General features: G+C 37.1%; 1 pseudogene; it reads left to right on the top strand.

Moving 5' to 3' along the window:
* Positions 1–48: 48 nt before the first annotated feature.
* Positions 49–14703, top strand: LOC143680438 (E3 ubiquitin-protein ligase TRIM58 pseudogene; annotated as a pseudogene).
* The last annotated feature ends 7613 nt before the right edge of the window (positions 14704–22316 follow it).

Below are 22316 nucleotides of genomic sequence, written 5' to 3'. Positions count from 1 at the left end.
AGGAACTGTTTAAAATATTGTAAAAGTGATCAGACTTTGAGTAGCGGTATGGATGAAACTGATCTGGATATGACTAAGGTAAATCAGATTGCAGGATAAAAGATATCATACATATATTAAAACTTCAACTTCTGTGTGAGACCAAAGGGGGAGATGTTTATTTGATGAAAAATTTATGTTTTGGATAGTGCATTTTCTAATTTAACTTGTATGGTCAGTTAAGCTGAAGTACATGGAATCTTGATTAGAGCATGATCTTTTGTTTGTCCAGGCTAGTGTGATGTCCCAATACATCACAGAGTAATTTGGGCAGTGACTAAGGAAGTATTTGTAAAGTTCCCTTGGGGGACTGAGGAGAAAGGAGGAAATAGTCAACTTCCCCATTTGGAGAATTTCTGACATTCTCACAAGCAGTGGGGACAACAAAATCAATAGGCTGAACCCTTGATCTAAGTTTTCACCACTATGAAACTTACTCCTGCAAAGGATTGGCTAAGCCCACTTAAAATTATGTGGAATCACCCCCCAAAATCCTCTTTGGTTACTCAGACATGACCTCTTTCTAAACCAACTCAGCAAGTTAACTAACTGTCCTCCACCCAAAAGGACAAGATTTCAAACAGAGTCAAGAGGTTATCCCTGGAGGCTATTCATATGCACTATATAGATATCCATTTTTAGTTTATGACATATTTGGGGAATACTGCTGGAGTTAAGTAACTGAAACTTTTGAGTTGTGTTCCAGTAGCCTTGATTCTTGAGGAGTGTATAAAGGCAAAACTTTAAAATGTGACAGTGTGATTGTGAAAAATTTGTGTCTGAGGATCCTTTTATCCAGGGTATGGACAGATTAGTAAAAAAATATGGATAAAAATAAATAATAGGGTGAACAAAAGATAAAATACATTGGGTAGATTGAAATACTTGTGGTCAATGAGAGGGAGGGGTAAGTGGTACGGGATGGATGAGTTTTTCTTATGTCTTTTTGTTTCTTTTTCTAGAATGATGCAAATGTTCTAAACATTATCATGGTGATGAATACACAACCATGTGATGATATTGTGAGCCATTGATTTTACACCATGTATGGAATGTATGTGTGTGAAGATTTATCAATAAAAATATTAAAAATATTTAGGTCATTTTATAGTAGGATGGATTGTGATACAGTATGACTCGTGTATTAAAAGGAGGGAAGAGTTTGATGTGATGATGGCTCTGTGACAGAATTCTTGCCTACCATGCTGGAAACCTGGGTTCAATTCCCAGTGTCTGCCCATGCAAAGAAAAAAAAGAAGGGGAGAATTTTGCACAGGTGGAGAGAATGGAGAATAACATATGACAATTGATGCAGAGAACGTCATGGATTTCTGGCAAGGCACCACCAAAATCCAGGAGAGAGGAATGGAATTGATTCTTCCTATAGACTTCAAATGAATTGTATCCCTGATGATACCTTGATTTTCAACTTCAAGTCTCCAGATCTGTGAGATGATGAATGTATGTGTTTTAATTCACCCATTTTGTGGTACTTTGTTACATAAGCCTTAGGAAACTAAAACAGAGAATCACAGAAAGAGAAAAATCATGAGTGACTACAAGATTATGGATTCGATAGACTGGCAAAATGAAGTTTCATTAACATTGCTGGGGAAAACTGAAGATGAGGCAGAAGAAGGGAAGCTGAGTTTTGGACATGTTACTGCTTGTTGTGAAGGTTAGTCAATTGTTGATGTCAGGTAAACAGAAGGATTTATGAACACAGAACTTCAGGAACATTGTGTGCATAGGTAAGCATTTTGGAATTAAGAATCACATGGATAGAATTTAATTAAATCTATGAGCCAGCACAGAAACAATTAGATAGTGAAAGAAGAGTTCCATTTCCTGAGATAATTAGTTTCTCCAATATTAATAATAGAGGAGAAAACAACAAAGACCAAGGGGTAAAGAGTAAAGTGGGAAAGTAGGCATTCATGACTGTTTTCCTGGGAAGAGAGAAGGAGGGTGTGCAGGTTTGAATCTGTTTTGTATCCCAGAAAAGCCAAGTTCTTTAATCCTCACTCAGAATTTCTGGGTGGGATCTTTTTTATTGTTTCCATGAAGAAGTGATCCACCCAATTGTTCATGGTAAATTTGATTAGCTGGTTTCCATAGGAGCGTGTCCCCAACCATTCAAGATGAGATTGCTTACTGGAGCCCTTTAAGATTGAACTATTTTGAAAAGAGCCATAAGAGCCCACACACCAGAGACCTTCAGAGATGAAGAAACAAAATGCCCCTGGAGGAGCTTTAGGAAACAAGAAACCTGGAGAGAAGTCTAGCAGACATCCATCATATTTGCAATATGCCTTTCCAGTTGAAAGAGAAACGCTGGACATAATCAGCCTTCTTGAGATAAGGTATCTTTTCCTGATGCCTCAGATTGGCCATTTTTATGGGCTTGCTTTAATTTGGACATTTTCATGGCTGTAGAACTGTAAACTTGCCATTCAAGAAATCCCACTTTTTAAACGCTCTCCCATTTCTTGTACATTACATTTGGGCAGGTAGCAAGCCAGAACAGATTTCAGTACTGAAAGCTGGGTGATACTGTGGTTTGCAAATACCAAGCATGCTCTCTAAATGGATAAGGGGAAGATCTGTGAGGAGTTGTGATGAGCTTCATAAAGTAGGTGTAGAATACTTTTAAGGCACTGTTGGTAGAAATGTGGATGCTGAAGACACCTCTGATGAGGCTCTAGATAGAAATGAGGTGTATGTTATTGCAAACTGGAAGGAAGGTGTCATGGTCAGGTTCATGTGCCAACTTGGCCAAGTTGTGGTACCTATTTGTCTGGTTGGGCAAGTGCTGGCCTGTCTGTTGCAATGAGGTCATTTCATAGAATTAAATCATGAGCATGTGAGCTGCATCCACAGCTGATTCCATTTGTAATCAGCCAAAGGGGAGTGTCTTCTGCAATGAGTGATGCTTAATCTAATCATGGGAAGCCTTTTAAGGAAGAGTCAGAAAAGACAGGTTCTATTCCTGCTTCAGCTGGTGAGCTTCTCCTGTGGAGTTCATCCAGACCCTCCATTGGAGTCATCAGCTTCACAGCCTGCTCTGCAGAGTTTGGACTCTGCATCCCTGCAGTCACATGAGATACTTTTATAAATTTTATATTGGTGAGTGTTTCCTGTTTATTCTGTTTCTCTAGAGAATCCTAACTAATGCAGAAGGTGATCCATTTTTTTAAATGGCAGATACTATTGCAAAATTGACCAGCAGCTTTGGCTGGAAGGCATATTTTAAAAATCATGAACTTCCATATTTAGCAGAACAGATTCCCAAATTAGATATGGAGAATGCAGCCTGGTTTCTCCTTGGAGCTTATAGTGAAATGTGACAGGAAAGAGATAAGCTGAGAACTGAACTCCTGAGGTCAAAGAAACCAGAAATTAATTTACTTAGAAATTCTGGGCTTCCAGGAAGGTAGACCCCAGAAAATAGTGTCCCACATGAGGATTTAAGAAAATATGGAACCAGTCAGCTCTTTGAGAAAAAGCTGGGATTTAAGATGATGTTATCTAGGAAAGATTTGTGAAAACTTCTGTCTGATGGGCATGATCCAAGCCTACTGCATAGAAAGCCAACAGGAGTGTTGTGGGATCTGTATGAATGCAACTTCTGCCAGTATGGAATAAAAGCCTCAGTAAAGGGGACAAACTAAAGGTAAAATAACTTCAGAGGCAGAACTGTGAGATTTAATGTCTGAAATCAAGAAACCATGGGCCAGGAGAGCAGACACATCCAAGCACTTGAAGAGGGTGATTTTGCCCCAAAGGCAGAAGATGGGTCTTTCACTTTCTTATAGTGGGAGAGATGTGTTGCCTCAGGCCTTGGAGAGGGTGGAGCACATTCCTTGGGGATTGAAGAAAGCCTGGATGCCATCACATGGAGGGTGTATTAATTAACGTTCTCTAGAGAAACGGAATCAACAGGGAACACTCACAAATATAAAATATATAAAAGTGTCTCACGTGACTGTGGGAATGCAGAGTCAAAATCTGCAGAGCAGGCTGTGAAGCTGACGATTCTGATGGAGGGTCTGGAAGAACTCCACAGGAGAGGCTCACCAGCCGACACAGGAAGAGAGCCTGTCTTTTTTTAATCTTCCTTAGAAGGTTTCCAGTTATCCAATTAAGCACCACTCATTGCAGAAGACAATCCCCTTTGGCTGATTATGAATGGAATCAGCTGTGGATGCAGCTGACATGATCATGATTTAATTCCATGAAATGTCCTCATCACAACAGACAGGCCAGCACTTGCCCAACCAGACAAACAGGTACCACCACTTGGTCAAGTTGACACATGAACCTGACCATGACAATGGGGGTTGAGTATGTGCCTGCAGATGGCAGAGAGCCCAGGTGCAACACTGATGCTTGGAGAGGGTGGAGGTAAGTAAAAGGTGACTTCCCCAATTCCCCTTAAGTTTGCATTTTGAGAGAGGTGGGCCACCAAATAGGTCCTTGGTAAGGGTGGAACTGCCAGTTTCTAAAGCCCTGAAGATAAATGACTTTCAGACTTTGAAGTCTAGTGGAGTTTGCCCTGAAGACTTTAAAAACTGCTTGAGTCTTTTGAGCCCTGTGTTCCTTCCAATTTCTCCTTATGGAAATAGGGACATTTATCCTATGACAGTCGCTCCTTTGTACATTAGTAGCAAACAACTTGTTCTCAGTTTTATAGGTCCAGAACCAGAGAAGAATTTTGCCTTAAGATAGACCATGCCTGTAACTGACTTTGATGAGATTTTGTACTGTTTCTGACATTGTATTGCATTTGTATTCTTACTGAAGTAGTTAAAGCCTTTCTGATATTGTGATGGAATTAATGTATTTTGCATTTGAAAAGAACATGCCTTTTTGGAGTCCAAAGGGTGGAATGTACCTCTTTGAATCTATTGTGAACTACAGAAAAGTCAAATTCTTTAATGCTCATTCAGTATTGCTAGGTAGGAGCTTTTTTATTATTACCATGGAGATGTGGTCCACCCAATTGTGGGTGGTAACTTCAGATTAGATAGTTTCTATGAAAGTGTGTCCCATCCAATCAAAATGAAATTTATTACCTAAGCCACTTAAGAGGGAACATTTTGAAAAATCCACAAGAGCCCTCATAGTCAGAGACCTTTAGAGATGAGAAAGAAAAATACCTCTGAGGGAGCATCATGAAACAGAAGTCTGAAGAGAAAGGTAGCATAGATCTACCATGTTTGCCATGTGCCTTTCCAGTTGAGAGAGAAACACTGAACATAATCAGACTTCTTGAATCAAGGTAACTTTCACTGATGCCTTACATTGTATATTTTTATAGCCTTGCTTTAATTTGGACATTTTCTTGGCCTTAGAAATGTAAACTAGCAGCATAAATTATCCCTTTTAAAATCTGTTCTATTTCCAGTATATCACATTCCAGCAGCTACCACACTAGAGCAGGAGGTTTTCCTGGAAAACAGGATTTGCAAATGAATTAAGTGTTGCAGAAAATCTGTTTCATATGAACCCTGATAAAGGCTTCATCATTGTGGAGAGCATGGTAACAAGGACACAAGTAGTTTTGGTTAGAGGTATGATTCTATTAAAAGCAATTGAGTTTAAAAGGGAAGGAGGGTTAAGAGACAGACATTATCAAAAGCCATTTCAAGTATGTTAGTTGTAAAGGTAGTAGAGAAATCCGCTGGAGTAGTAATGATATGTAAAGACAGGTATGTTAAATAGGCCTAACACAATTCCATGGAGACCTATGTTTTGTATCCCTGCTATTTAAATACTTCAATAAATTGAGAAAATCACAAACTCTTTGACTCTGAGACACTTCGTGTATAATGCAGGGTTAAAAATGTGCCCCTGGGCGGGCCACAGTGGCTCAGCAGGCAAGAATGCTCACCTGCCATGCCAGAGGATTAAAAATGTGCCCCTGGGCGGGCCACAGTGGCTCAGCAGGCAAGAATGCTCACCTGCCATGCCAGAGGATGCAGGTTCAATTTCTGGTGCCTGCCCATGTAAAAAAAAATGTGCCCCTGGTGGATGGTTTAAGTATTAAAATAGGTTATGTACATACATTAAGTTGTGTAACCAACTCATGTTTGGCTATCAATAAAAGATTACAAATTGTGGTTTACAGACACATAAGAATAGGTGTAATAGTAGTAGCACTAGTAAGTAGTAAGAATAATTATGATAGTAGTAGTGGTCATGGTAGTATTTGTGATTATGATATTAAAAAAAACTTTATTAATGAAATTTATATCATTTTTGAATGCTTACAACCAACAGAAAATATTCTGAATATTTTACATCTTTTCTTATTAAGGGAGAGATATTTCACATGTAAATGTTTTTATTTATTATGACATGCAAGTAGCAAATCATGTCAATCTTGCTGAAATTTGCACTATGTGTATTAGTTTTCTACTGCTCTGTAATAAAGAAATATAAACTTAGATGCTTAAAACCACACCCATGAGAGACTGCTGGGAAGATGGTGTAATAGGATAAGCCATATTCAAGCCCTACTCCAAAGAACAGCTAGAGAAAAGACAGAAAAAATCTTGGAACGTGTTTCCAGCATGTAAGTGACTTTGGAGGGTATTCTACATGACATACAGAGGCTCTGATTGAAAGAACTGAGACTCAGACAACCAGAGACCAGCCATCTAGGACAAACAGTTTAGTGTGTCCATTTCCAGACAGAGGCTTGGGATGTTCAATAGTGGATGGACAGGCATATGGAGACAAGGAAGCACCAGTACAGAGTCCCAGATCTGTGAATATACATGCACCATAACCCATCACCATACTGTTGTGGCCCTCCCCATGCACCACATTCTGGTTCACATCTGTCTCACAAATACAAAGCTTCAGACTACTGAAGGAAATCAAGATCCAAAGCAACCCTATCAAGATATTTACATGACATGAAGAAAACAAGATCACTAAGCATATGAAGATGCAGATAGATACAGAAAATTTTATGAGCAAATAAAAACACTGGAGGAGACACAGACTTTGGAACAGCTAATCAAAGATGTACATATAATTTTACCAAATAAAATCAGAATGGCTAATGCCATAAAGGAGATCGAGAAGACACTAGAAGAGCATGAAGAAGAATTTGAAAGAATAAATAGAAAAATAACAGATACCACAAAAATTAGAAATGCTGTAGACCTAGTCAAAAATATACCAGAAATACACTGCAGGAGATTTAAAGAGGTAGAAGAGAGAATAAGTGAACTAGAGGGAAGTACAACTGATTTTGAAGATATAAAGGAGAAATGACAAAAATGTTGGAAAAATTTGAATTGGATATCAAGGAAATGATGGAAAAAACGGATTGCAAAAATATAAGAATCATCAATGTCCCAGAAAGAGAAGAGAACAGTGAAGAGCTAAAAAGATTAGTGGACGATATAATGGGTGAAAACATCCCAACCTTTATAAAAGACATAAATATGCAAATTAAAAAGCCCAGTGAACTCCAAATAGAATAAATCCAAAGACGCCTACCCTAAGATGCATACTAATCAGTCTGTCAAATGTTGAAGTGAAGCAGAAAATCCTGAAAGCAGCAAGCATAGAACAATCTACTACACACAAGGAAAACCACATAAGACAGTTCAGACAACTCAACTGGCACCATTCAGGTGAGAAGGCAGTGGTATGATATTTAAGATCATGAAAGACAAAGATACCCAACAAAGAATTCTGTACCCAGCCAAATTGTCCTTCAAAAGTGAAGGAGACACGTGGAGAAGTCTTGATATTCTCACAAACAGTGGGGACAACTAAAGCAATAGGGTGAGCCCCCAATCATGGGGTTTGTTCATAAGAAACTTAACCCTGCAAAGGATAGGGTAAGTCTACTTAAAATTAGACCAAAGGGTAACCCCCAAGAGAACCTCTTCTGTTGCTCAAATGTGGCCTTTCTCTCAGCCTAATATGACAAGCAAGCTCACTGCCCTCCCCCTCTCTATGTGGGACATGACTCCCAGGAGTGTGGACCTTCCTGGCAACATGGGACAGAAATCCTAGAATGAGCTGGGGCTCAGCACCCAGGGACTGAGAAAATCTTCTCCACCAAAAGGTGGAAGAGTGAAATGAGACAAATGAAGTGTCAATGGCTGAGAGATTACAAACAGAATTGAGAGGTTATCCAGGAGGTTATTCTTATGCATTAAATAGATGTTACCTGTTTAGTTAAGGTGTCATGGAGAGGCTGGAGGGAACTGTCTGAAAATGTAGAGCTGTGTTCCAATAGCCATGTTTCTTGAAGATAATTGTATAATGATATAGCTTTTGCAATTTGACCATGTGGTTGTGAAAACCTTGTGTCTGATGCTCCTTTTATCTACCTTACCAACAGATGAGTAAGACATATGGATTAAAAATGAATAAATAATAGGGGGAACAAATGTTAAAATAAATTTAGTAGATTGAAATGCTAGTGATCAATGAAAGGGAGGGGTAAGGGATATGGTATGTATGAATTTTTTTCTGTTTTCTTTTTTTCTGAATTGATGCAAATGTTCTAAGAAATGATCATGATGGTGAATATACAACTATGTGATGATATTGTGAATTATTGATTATATAACAAGAATTGAATGATCATATGGTAAGAATATTTATGTTTGTGTATGGTTATGTTTCATAAATAAATAAATAAAAAGTGAGGGAGGGGGCAGTGCACTGGTGGCTCAGTGGCAGAATTCTCACCTGCTGTGCCAGAGACCCAGGTTTGATTCCCAGAACCTGCCCATGCCAAAAAAAAGTGATGGAGAGATTAAAAGTTTCACAGACAAACAAAGCTGAGAGATATGTCAACAAGAGAACTGTCTACAAGAAATAATAAAGGGGGTTCTGTTGGATGAAAAGAATAAACAAGAGAGGGAGGTCTGGAGGTGGGTACAAATTTAAGGAAAACCTAAAGGATTAAAATGAGAAAGAAGGAAAAGAACATATAGATCTGACAAATAAAATCCAAAGAATAAGATGGTGTATTCAAGAAATACATTTACAGTAATAATTTTGAATATTAACAGATTAAACTTACCAATTAAAAGATACAGATGGAGAGAATTAATTAAGAAATATAATCCAGCTATATGCTGCTTTCAAGAGACTTATCTCAGACACAAAGATACAAGTAGGTTGAAAGTGATAGTATTGAAAAAGATGTTCCATGCAAGCTGTAACCAAAAGAAAACAGGAGTAGTTATATTAACATCAGACAACATCTTATCAAATCTAAAGACATGATAAGGGACAGAAAGGACACTATATATATATATAAGTAAAAAGGACATTTAACCAAAAAGAAATCACAATCATAAATGTATATGCTTACAATAAAGTAGCTCCAAAGTATATTAAACAGGGTGCATGGATGGCTCAGAGATTGAATGCTCACTTTCCATGCAGGAGACCTGGGTTTGACTCTTGGGCTACACACCCAGAAAAAAAAAAAGATTAGCTAAGTACATGAGACAGACATTGGCAAAACTGAAGACACTAATAGATATTTCAACAATAATAGTAGGAGACTTTAATAACCACTCTCATCTACTGACAGAACAAATAGACAAAGAATCAGCAAGGAAATAGAGAACTTAATTTGATAAATGGATTAGACCTAAAGGACATATATATATGTCATTATATCCCAGTACAGCAGGATATACATTCTTCTCTACTGCCCATGGAATATTCTCCAGGATAGATAATATGCTGGGGCAAAAGAACAGGCTTTATACATTTATAAACATTGAAATTATTCAAAGTAATTTCTCTGAACACAGTGAAGGGAAGCTGGAAATCAATAACCAACAAAGAACAAGGAATTTGACAAATATATGGAGAATAAATAAAACACCCTTAAACTGGTACTTAGAACAAATTTCTAGAGAAATCAATAGCTATCTGGACATGAATGAAAACAGGAATACAACATTTCAGAAATTATATGATGTGGCAAAGGCTGTGTGAGAGGGAAATGTATTGTCCTAAATGCCTATATTAAAAAAGAAGAGAGAGCAAAAATCGAGGCTTAACTGCTCACCTTGAGAAACTTGAGAAAGAAGAGCAAAGTAACACCAAAGGAAACAGAAAAAGAGGAATAACAAAGATTAAAGCAGAGTTAAATGAATAGGAGGAAAAAAGAACAATAGAATCATTGAAACCAAAATTAGTTCTTTGAGAAAATGAATAAAAATTGAAGGGCCACTAGGAAGGCTGACAAAGGAAAAAAGAGAGAGGATGCAAATAAACAGAATCAGAAACAATGGGGGGGTCATCACCACAGGCCCTGTAAAAATGAAACCAATCATTGGAGTATCTATGAACAACTAAATTCCAACAAACTAGACAACTTAGATGAAATGAATAAATTCCTGTGAACACTCAAACAAGCTACACTGACTCAAGAAAAAATAGAAGATCTCAAGAAACCAATCACAAGTAAAGAGATTCAGTCTTCAAAAATCTTCCTACAAAGAAAAGCCCAGAGCAAGATGGCTTCATAAGGGAATTTCAGCAAACATTCCAAAAAGAGCACCAAACCTGCTCAAACTCTTCCAAAATACTGAGGAAAATGGAAGACTACTTTATGCATTTTATGAAACTAACTTCTCTTTTATACCAAAACCAGGTAAAGATGCTGCATGAAGAAAAACTACAGGAAAATATCCTTGATGAGCATAGATGCAAAGATTTCCAATCAAATAAAAGAATTACACACAAACAAGTGGGGTTTATGCCAGGAATACAAGTATGGTTCAACACAAGAAAATCAACTAATGTAATAAAGCACATTAACAACTTAAAAGGGAAAAATCATGTGACCATCTTGATTGATGATGAAAAAGCATTTAACAAAATACAACATCCTGGAGAGAGTGCCAAGATGGTGGGTTAGTGAGGTATGGGATTTAGTTCATCCTCCAGAACAGCTACTAAATAGCCAGTAACAGTACAGAACAACTGCTGAGACCACGTCAGTGACCAGACACCCAGTGAACCCCAGTCTGGACCACCTGGACTGACTGCGAGCCCCTGTGAACTGTGAGTTCCCCAAGCTGGAGGAGTTGGGGCACCTCCCCAACAGGCTGCTTCCCAGAGGACAAGGGAAAGGGACTTTGCCAGCAGCAGGGGCTGAGTGCAACTAAGCTTCAATTGTGGAACTGATTCACAAATTCTGACTACTAAAAGAAGGCCCCCAGCTCAGCTGAATCTAGTCAAAGTGGTGGTTGCTGATTTTTGCCCTGGTGTTGATGGAAAAAGAAAAAAAGAAACAGAGGTTTTTTTTGATCAGATAGCACATAATACTTAAAGGGGTCTGGGCCCTAAAGGAAATAAGGAGGAACATAGGATCTGAAGGTACACAAAGCAACATACCAACTTATGCTCTTGATTTGCAAAACTTCAATAAATGGTGCCTGGAGAACTGGATATCTACATGCAAAAGAATAAAAGAGGATCCATATCTTGCACCCTATACAAAAATTAACTCAAATTGGATCAAAGACCTAAACATTAGATCTGAGACCATAACACTTTTAAAAGAAAATGCAGGGAAATATCTTATCAATCTTATAATAAGAGCCAGTTTCCTAAACCTTACACCTAAAGCACGAGCATCGAAGAAAGAAAGAAAGAAATGGGAACTCCTCAAAATTAAACTTTTGTGCATCAAACATCTTCATCAAGAAAGTAAAAAGACAGCCTACACAATGGAAAAGAATATTTGGAAATTATATATCAGATAAAGGTCTAGTATCCAGAATATAAAAAGAGATTGTTCAACTCAAGAACAAAAAAGACAGAAAACCCAATTATGAAATGGTCAAAAGACATGAAGAGACACTTCTCAGAAAAGGATATACAAATGGCCAAATGGCACGTGAAAAGATGCTCAACTTCCCTGGCTAGGGGAATTAGGTAAATGCAAATCAGCACCTGGATTTAAATTTGGATTTTATTTTTTAATGAATTATGTGTATGTTTACTTGCATATCTCTCTGTATGTATGTAAGCATATAGTATCTGCACATATTTCCTGGGAAAACAAAGATGCCCCAGAAAAGAAAGCTGATTCCATTGGAAGTGAAGTGATAAAGTGATTAGTAATGACTTACACCCAGAAGATAAGAATTCACCTCAGATAAAGAATAGAAAGTTATTTTCTCTAGGTATTTGGGTCTATAATACAAATGAGTCCATCATAAGCTCAATATAGACTTATAACAATGAGTTGTCCATGTCTTGCCAGTATTGCTCCAGTGAGAAATTAATACTCTAACAAAGGTAATAGAATGGTTACTGAAATGATATTTATGTAAATGAAAGTTCAAGAATTTCAACCTTTGCATTATGATGCATAAGCCACTGTTTGAGGTTGCATAGGATATTTTTCTCAGTCCCACTTCTTTGGAGAATAGACTCAGTCCCTCCACAATGAACAAGTGAGAGTACACATCCAACCCATGACAGTCCAAATATACCATCCCTGGACATAGTGAGGGGATGGGGTCCTTCAAGGGAGCAATCACCATCATTCCATTTCATGAGCCCTAGCAGGCCCCAATCTAGCAGACAGATAGGTGGATCTGCCTCTTAAGTCAGGGTATTGGCAGGATGTGATTTGGAGAACACTCACAGTAAGACTGGTTACAGTATGGAGAGAATAAGACCAATGTGCAAAGAGAACTGAGTTGAGAATTAAAGTTAGAGAGGCTTCATTTAAGGCCAGATCCATTTGAGCTTGAAGCCAATGTTTACATTTAACCTCATTTTATGGGAGAATGATATACTAGGAACATTTTTGAGTAAGGGGATTTGCTAAGATCTTGGGAACATTATTCATCATGTGGCTCAAGTTTATGTGGTGACTTCTACTCCATTTGTATTCTAACAAGCATTTAGACTTATTTGTTCACTTTGGGATTTTGATGAATTCTTGATTCTGTGTTTTAAAACCTGTCAAAACTTTGTTTCATTTTAAATACATTATATTTACAAACAGTGAATAACATTGTGTAAATCATTTAATAATTGTGAGACTTGTGAATGCCAAACTAGTTATACTTGATTAATAAATATTAGTTAAGGGGTTCCATATAAATGATGGGAGTTTTAAAGTATGTAATAAAAGTGTCCTATTCAACAACAACAAAAAATTAATTGGGTTCCTGTGATTAGATTAGACCCACCCAGGTAATCTTATTTCTGCCATATAATGCAACAAAATCATTGGAATGGCACCAGGGTATGGAGGTTGTGGAGGCCATCATAGAATTCTGTCAATCAGAGTAGTATAACTTCAAATGTAGTGGATTTCATATTAATGAGATTTTCCAATAGGTTTTATTCTGTCTTAAATGAGAATTTATTAGCTCATGGTTTTGAGGCCAGGAGAAGTCCAAAATTGAGTGTCAGCAAGGCATTGTTTTCTCTCAAAAGATGATGGTGTTCAGGGTCTGACTGCCCACAATGCTTGTGTTCCTTTGCTTTCTTGTCATATGACAATGCACATGGTTATATCCTCTCCATTCTTCTTTGGGTTTCATTGGTTTCTGACTACTTGTTCCTCAACATGGCTTTTTTTCCCTGTGGTCTTCTCTATCCAGTGATAGGACTAAGATAAAGAACAAGTTTTTTTTTTTTTCCTGTGATACACAACCCAATCTACCACATCTGCCTTACTTTGCTCTTGACTCTTCAATCTTCCCATAAATCTTGGGAAAAAGTACTCTATTATTTTAATTGTACAACACCCCCCCCCCCAGAGTGCACACAATTGCTTTGGGTGTAAGTGAAAGGAATGTAAGTGGTTATGCCTTTCATTTGTTGCACCAGGATGATGAGAAATACAGAGATAGTAGGGGAATAAAGTAGAAGATAATAAAGAATATGATTAGGGACCTACAAGATAAAATCATTATTTTGTTTTTTTAGGAGTAATTAGAGAGAGAGATGAAAGAGTGAGTATGAGACCAATATCCTCATTATCATAGCATCCTAAATTTTACATTTTTTTCCTGTGCTTTCATGTGTCCCACAAAATTCTTTCCACTGTTAGTATAAAGCTGAATCCTACCAAGGCTTATCCTAGCCTCTCCTTGACTGCTAACCTGTGCAGTGTTCAGGATGGAGTACTATGGAGGGATATCCCAAGCAACCCTGAGTGCTTTGAAAAATGACTGTGTTTCCTGGGTTTCCAGAACTTCTCAGAAGAGAGGCATTGCTTGGAAGTCTTGGTGGGAGAGAGGGGAGAGTGAAAGTTAGACATCTGTCAAGATACAGTGTCAAGAAAGGGGGAAACCACACCATATCCCAAGAATGGAGTCTTGTCCAAGTGACTACTGAAAGGGAATGAATACATGGTTCTTGCATAACTAGCTGTTACAGCTGGAATGACCTCTCTGCATTGAGATTTTTCTTGGGCTAAGAAGCTAATGAAATTCTTTTCACTGTGTCATTCATGGGTCTTTATGTCTAAACATTCAACCAACTCTTCTCTGGTGTTCTCTGACCTTATTTTTCATCTGTGTCATGACTTGTAATAGCTTGCCATCTATGATGGAAGCAGAGTCAGAGAATTGTGCATCCAGGAGTCCATTTGACCCTACTTCTAATTTTAGAATTCTGTTCTCAAGATAAGCCTCATACCAAGAAATGGCTCCTGGGGTAGAGGGGAGGGTACAAATATGCTATGCCTCAAAGGATGCCTCTATTTAGGTTAGTATCATTGTTCATATGAAAAGTCCCCCGTACAGAGAAGAGAGAAAATATGAATATTTATACTTGGAGGTGCATTGTGGAGAATAGTAATTTTATAAATGTAATAATTTCATTAAACCCTGTGTCCACAAATTTTCTTGATGAATCTTTCTTCAATTTAATGAACTTTGTATTAAACGGCATCTTCCATCCATATATTATAATTTCTCAATCCCTTCAATGTCTTTTCACTTCAAATCTTCTGTATAGTAAGAGTTAGAAATGACAATTCTTGAATTGGCTTAGAACAATCAATTATTTATGTTGGTTCCAACTCCCCCTTTCACTGCTACATTGTACCAGCATTAGGTCCATAGTTCATATTCTTCTTCCTCATCTTTTCTCCTTCATGTCTCCTTTTTCTCTTCCCCATTGTCTTCCCCCTCTACTGTCTTCTTATCCTTCTCCTTGTCCTCTTACTCATCCTCCTCCTTCTTCCTCCTCTCTCTCTTGTTCCTTCCCTTCCTCTTCCCTGTCCCTTAGTTTTTTATGCTCTTGAACTTTCCATTTTCTTCTGTATTTATATATTTAAAATATTTCCTTGGTACATTCAAATTTCCTATAACTATAATTAACTACTCTTAAATCCTCTTTATTCTGGGATGGACTTCTATGGATTATTGAATTAATTCCTATAAATTTAATATCACTGATTCCCAGACTTACCTCTCTGTGACTGTGATGTTTGTCTTTATATTTGATGTATTTTTATCTTATAAATTTCACAGGAACTTGACACAATATATCTGTCTTCTTTTGATCACAAAATTTACTAAAATGTAACACTCAAACAAATGTCTTTCAGTCTCAGCTACTTGTTACAGTTCATATATGTTGAAAAATGAAACTAGCCTCACAGTACTGCAAAATGTTTGTTATAATTGATGTGATTGCTTTAATTTCAATGTCACTATTTGAGTACATTTTTAATATGATGATAATAATATTGGACATATTTTAAATCTGTTCTGTATTTTCCCCCCAAAATTTTTAAAATCATTGAAGTCTAACTTTGTATGATTTTTCTCTATATCCAACATAATAAATAATTGAGGACTCCAACTCTTCTACATGTTAGACTAATATTAATTACTGGCAATATTAATCAGTCATCCTTATAATAATTTATCAGGAACTTTATTCTTCTTCTTTAATTTGAACCTTATGTCATGGTTTTCTTTTCCATTCCAGGAAGCATTTTTTGGTTGACATCTTTCATTTTCCTTCCAAAACATATTATTAACATAGTTTTTGTTCTAGACATTTTAACTGCCTTATCATAAGCAAACACTCCCTCTCTCTTTCTTTTAGTTTGGCCATTTGCAAACAGTGGTTTTACTTAGGTATTCTCACTTTCCTCTTGTTGGTATTTTACAGCCAATTCATACCGCAGATCTCTTTCATCCTTGATTCAGGTAGGAAGGAGGTTCATGCACTGGAACTCATCTCAAATTTCTTCATCATCAGGGTTAAAACTGGGGCTCATAAATTTACATTAAAAAAAACCCTGGCTTTGGCAGGAGGCCATATAGGAATCATGACAGAGAATATCAGAGAACAGCCTTAAAGTAATAGTCCTTTCTCCATGGGTTCAGGAGTGAAGCAGCACACTAGGTCTGAGAGTATACCTCCTTTGAGGCTCTACCATTCACCAGAAATAAAAGAAACTTGCTAGGCAGGAAATGGACCAACTTGCACATGTCCTCTATCCTTCACCTGAGGTGAGCAGGAATTTCTCCTTACCACCTAACATAACAACCTGGTCTCTACTGACTTCCTTGAATCCCATAATCTCATTATGCATTTTATTATGATTTATGTCAGTCACTAATCTCTTCCTTCATTCCTTACACTCTAAGTTTCCTATTATAACTCCTTCTCCTCCCTCTGCAACTCCTCAAAGAATTTGACTCTTCGTTCTGGAATTCTTTTTCATTATCAACAAAATTCTCTAAATCCACATGTATCTCCTGACTTTCCATTTTCCTTCTTCCTCTAATCTTCCCTGGAATGTCAGACTTACATATTCAACTGCCCTTGGCATCCAAGAAGACATTTTAAATTCAATTCATCCAAAATTTAACTGTAGATTTCTCCCCATCTTCTGTCCCTGTGAAAAGAGACATTCATATTTCCATCTCAGTGGATGACAACTCCATGTTTTCAATTACTGAGGCCAAAAATGTGGTTGACTTTACTCTTGATTTCCCCAGTGTACACCAGTTCCACCAGCAAATCTTTCTGGCTCTACCTTCCACATATAACCAGTGTTTAACCAGTCCTAACTACTCTGCTGCTTTAGCCCTGGTACAAGCCACTCCCACTCCCTCTGGATTATTAATTATTTTCCCAGCAGCCTTCCTACCTCAACTTTTGCATGTCTGCAACTTCTCTCAACTTAGCAGTTGAATGGATTCTTTTAACATATAAGTCAGTCATGCTACTTATCTGGGGCACATCCTGCTGTGATGTCTCATTTAACTGAAAGTTAAAGTCAACATATTCATAGCCAAAATATTCATAATGAACTTTAATACTTTAGAGGGGCTCCCAGTTCCTTCTGTGATTCCATCTGCCTCCATTATCTTCTCTTTCCATTCTGCTCCTACCACTTTGTCTTTCAGGCTGAATCTGCACCATCCAAGGCAGATCCAGCACAGGGTTTTTCCTCTAGCAATAGCATCCACCTGCATTTCTCTCTTCCCAGAGGTTCCTTTGACTTTCCCTTTCTTTCATCTCAAAGCCCAGCTGCTCAATAGGACTATTCATTTAGTACGGTAACAATCCACTCTGCCCTAGAGCCCATCCTCTCAACCTCTTCATTGGGTTTGCTGGAGGTTGTTTTTTGTAGAATACTTATCAACTTCTAATATATTATTATCTAATTTTCTTATTTCTTAGTATTTTTTTGTGTTTTTTCTTGGTAGAATGTAAGCACCATCAGTGCAGGAATATTTGTCTATTTGTTCAATGACATATCACAAGGCACCTAAAACAATACTTTGTGCATGGCTGTCACTTAGTGGCTTTTAGTAAAATGAATAAATGATTAACTGTCTTTAGGGCAGAATTAAATGATGAACTTGATAATATTTTGTCAGTTGTAAATACTTCAGAAATGTTGTCATTGTTATTGTGTAATTTACAATTGGGAATCCCTAATTAATAAATTTAAATGTGAAATGTTAAATGAGTAAAATGAATTTTAGGCATAAACAAAATTTTAACTAAAGGCCTAGTTTGTGGAGATGATAGATTCCAGTGACACAATAATTTGACATACCCAAGTGTAGTCTTATGTGCCTCTATTGCCTGAATTCTTGATAACATCACAGTGACATTTTTGAATTAGGCATTTCTCCAAGTCAACATTCCACATCTCAAAACATTTTACTCCATTGGGGTTTAGGAAACTTTCAATAAACTTATAGACTCCATAGACCTTTAGTTTTGAAGTGACACTTCTGTGTTTGTGCACCTCCCTCCATCTGACATGTACAGTAGGGTTGCCTTCTCTATTAATGTGTTGTCTTGGATGTTTGATCTGCTCTCCTTCATATTACTTGTCCCAGTATTGTAAACTTCTCTCTTAAAGGTCCTTGTCTTTTTTATTATTCATCAGATTTTTTCAGTTCAAACCATGCTATTTTTTTTCCCCTTTTGGACGTATCTTTCTGCCAATTGCTGATTAAATTCTTTTATTTCTAAAATGGATGATTTAACAATCAAGTTCAAACTTTAGACTCTAGATTATCCTGAGATACAACTTTCTGCAGCTATGTCTGTATTTTAGCAGAAAACTGGAAGATTAATTTAAACAATTAGCAGGATGATTTCTTGTGTCCCTCTCCCCCAAATCAGGTGACTGGTTTGTTGTGTAAATCAACTAAATGCCTTAATTATTGTATCTTGTTGAGATAGCCCCTACTGAAGGAAAGTTGGAGGATTGTAATATATGGGGCTAATTGGGAATGGAAGTAAAATGACCTTATTAGCAGGCAGAAGGACCTGAGGAAATTTAGAGTGGTGATTTCAATTCCTAGGGTCCCAATGAGAAGAGAAATTGGGAAAACTGGGATTTATTAAATCCATCTGCTCTCTGAACACAAACACACTATGAATGCTTCATGTGTGATTTGTGGGCCTTTGGTGTATCTACTGCTCTTACAACAGAGAGAGGAGAAGGATGGGAGTGATTTTCATGAGTGTAGAATGCATATTCTACAAATATGAGTTCATCTATATGGAATACTCACTGGATTTGTGATTATATCTATCCAAAGGTACCAATAACCATTTTGATAATATTTTTGTCAAATGACTAAAATTAGTTATTCTAATTTTTCTCTGACAAGAGCATTAAAAGCATGCTTGCATATATACAATCTACTTGATTAGGAATCATGTTACAGTTTGGATATCCTGTCGTTAGTTGTTTTTTGTTTTTTTTTCACTGAAAATATTTATTATATTTTATAGCCATTAAAATTATGGTTACTTAAAAAAAGAATCTCAGTCTAAAATATGCACATAATTCCAAAAGAACCTCAAACTTTAAATGTTCACTTTTATTATAGTTCATTTGTAATTTCCATTCACCATTATATTCAAAGCTTATTCAGAGAAATAAACCAGAATCACAACAGCAGAAGATCTTACAGTACTCTATCTCACTTAACAGTAAAAACTATCTTCCAAGCCACATTCAAGAAGCTGATGATATAAGTTTTGGCAGTTCTCAGGAAATAATAGCCAAACAATAATTAGATCTCTTCATATCCATTAATATTTACTGAGCACCTCGCCCTGCAGTTAACATTGCATTAAGAGCTTAAGGACAAGTAGTTTGACATTCAATAAGTTAAAAATATATATATTTAAGATTTACAATATTGTTCACAGAATTTTTAGTATAGTTGTATTTTGAGCCTTCTACTGTTGAGAAATTTGAGGCTCGCGTTGTCTCTCCTTTAGTCCCAACAACTCCGTTTTGAGTTCTCCAGGTTTTGGTGGGATTTCAAGTATTGTCTAGAAAAAACAACACAAGATCGCATAGATACCAGTGCTTTCTTAGACCATAATTAACCGTGACCTGCTGTCGTTAGTTTTTAATGTTAAAGTATAAATTTATAAATGCAGATGCCCTTCTTCCACCCTCAAAAATAGTTCACCCTGTTGGCTCCAATATTAACAATAAAACTTTCTATTAATTGGTGTACCTATGAAATTCTTCTACTACCTAAGACAATGATTTCTTTCCATATCAAACAAAAAATTACTAGCAAAAATATGAGTAAAAGTGTAAGTAAAAAACTAAGTAAAAACTCAGAAATGGATAGCACAATATTACCTAACTGTAACACAGTTATGTTAGAACAGTGAATGAAGCTGAACGTGAGAATGATAGAGGGAGGAGGGCTGAGGGCACAAATGAAATCAGAAAGAAAGACAGATGATAAAGACTGAGATGGTATAATCTAGGAATGCCTAGAGTGTATAATGATAGTGACTAAATGTACAAATTTAAAAATGTTTTTGCATGAGGAAGAACAAAGGAATGTCATTACTGCTGGATGTTGAAAGTAGATGATAATTAATATCTTAAAATTTCACCTTATGTGTGAGACTAAAACAAAAAATGTTTATTTGGTACAAAATTTGTATTTTGACTAGTGCAGTTCCTAATATAACTTATATAGACAGCTTAATTGAACACCATAAGTACATGGAACCTTGAGTAGGGCATACAATTTTGTAGGTTTGTCCAGTGTGATGCTCCATTAAATCCCAGAGTGATGTGAACAGTGAGTAGAAAAGTATTTGAAAAGTCCCCTTGGGGGAATGGTGAGAAAGAGGGAAAATTCAACTTCTCCAAGTGGAGAATTCTTGATATTCTCACAAACAGTGGGGATAACCAAAGCAAAAGTCTGAGCTCCCAATCTTGGAGTATGTTCATATGAGAATTAACCCAACAAAGAATAGGTCAAGCTTACTTAAAATTAGGCCTAAGAGTCACCCCCAAGAGAACCTCTTCTGTGGCTCAGATGTGGCCTCTCTCCAGTGAACACAAGAAGAAAACTCACTGCTCTCCCCCTGTCTATGTGCGACATGACTCCCAGGGGTGTGGACCTTCCTAGCAACATGGGACAGAAATCCTTGACTGAGCTGGGACTCAGCATTAAGGAATTGAGAAAAACTTCTCAACCAAAAGGGAAAGAGCAAAATGAGACAAAATAAAATGTCAATGGCTGAGAGATTCCAAACAGAGTTGAGAGGCTATTCTGGAGATTATTCTTATGCATTAAATAGCTATCACCTTGTTAGTCAAGGTGTAATGGAGAGGCTGAAGGGAACTGCCTGAAAATGTAGAACTGTGTTCCAGTAGCCTCGTTTCTTGAAAATGATTGTACAATGATATAGCTTTCACAACGTGACTGTGTGATTGTGAAAACCTTGTGTCTGATGCCCCTTTTATCTACCTTATCAACAGATGAGTAAAACATACAGAATAAAAATAAATAATAGGGGGAACAAATGTTAAATTTAGATTGAAATGCTAGTGGTCAAGAAGGGGAAGGGCAAGAGGTATGAAACATATGAATTTTTTCTGTTATCTTTATTCCTTTCTCTGAATTGATGCAAATGTTCTAAGAAATAATCATAATGATGAACATGCAACTATGTGATGATATTGTGAATTACTGGTTATATATGTAGAATGGAAAAAACACATATAAGATTACTTAACCCTATTTTCCATATATCTGCAGAGTAAAAACAACATGATCCTGCTCCATTTGGGTAGGACTAACTATGCCTCAGCTGTTTTGTAGACATCTAGCATTGCTTAGGAACAGTGGAAGTGAATAATGGCCCATCAGTATTTGTATCCTTAGACTAGCTCACCAATTTTAACTTCATGAAGTAGTAAATACATTTTATACTAAGGCAAATTCTCATGGTCCTCATTTTCTGTCTTGATCTTACTAACTTTCATAGAGTTTGGAAGGGAAGCATCATTGCCTCATACCTTAAGGCATATGCAAATGATTCCTGTTGGTTTAGAAATTCCCCCAGGGTTGACCTGACAGGGGCTGTCAATGAAGCCTGATTACCATCAGTCTCCCTCCCCAATATTTCCTCAGGACAGCTGCATCCATTTGGTCACCACCATAAACCCTTCTGCACAAACATCTTGTTCTTTTGAATTTGTAGAGGAATAGTTGATGATCAGATGTTGCCTCACTATTCTCAAGTTGTACCTGGATGGAGCACCTGCATACACCCAGGAAGACAGAAGACATCCTTTAGCAGACTAAGGTCCTCCCAAAAGATCTTGACCTCCCAATTCTTCACTTTTAATGGTGCCTAGAAGTAAGCAAGTAAAAATAATGAGTAGACATCAGGATTTAGGGGATCAGCTCCAGGGTCTACAATTCTCAGTTGGCTTGTGGCTGGTTTGAAACTGTCTTATACCCCAGAAAATCCAAATT

This window comes from Tamandua tetradactyla, chromosome 4 (assembly GCF_023851605.1).
Source record: "Tamandua tetradactyla isolate mTamTet1 chromosome 4, mTamTet1.pri, whole genome shotgun sequence".
In the NCBI taxonomy this organism is placed as follows: Eukaryota; Metazoa; Chordata; class Mammalia; order Pilosa; family Myrmecophagidae; genus Tamandua; species Tamandua tetradactyla.
The sequence above is the reverse complement of the archived record's forward strand: the minus strand, read 5'-3'. Positions and strand labels throughout refer to the sequence as shown.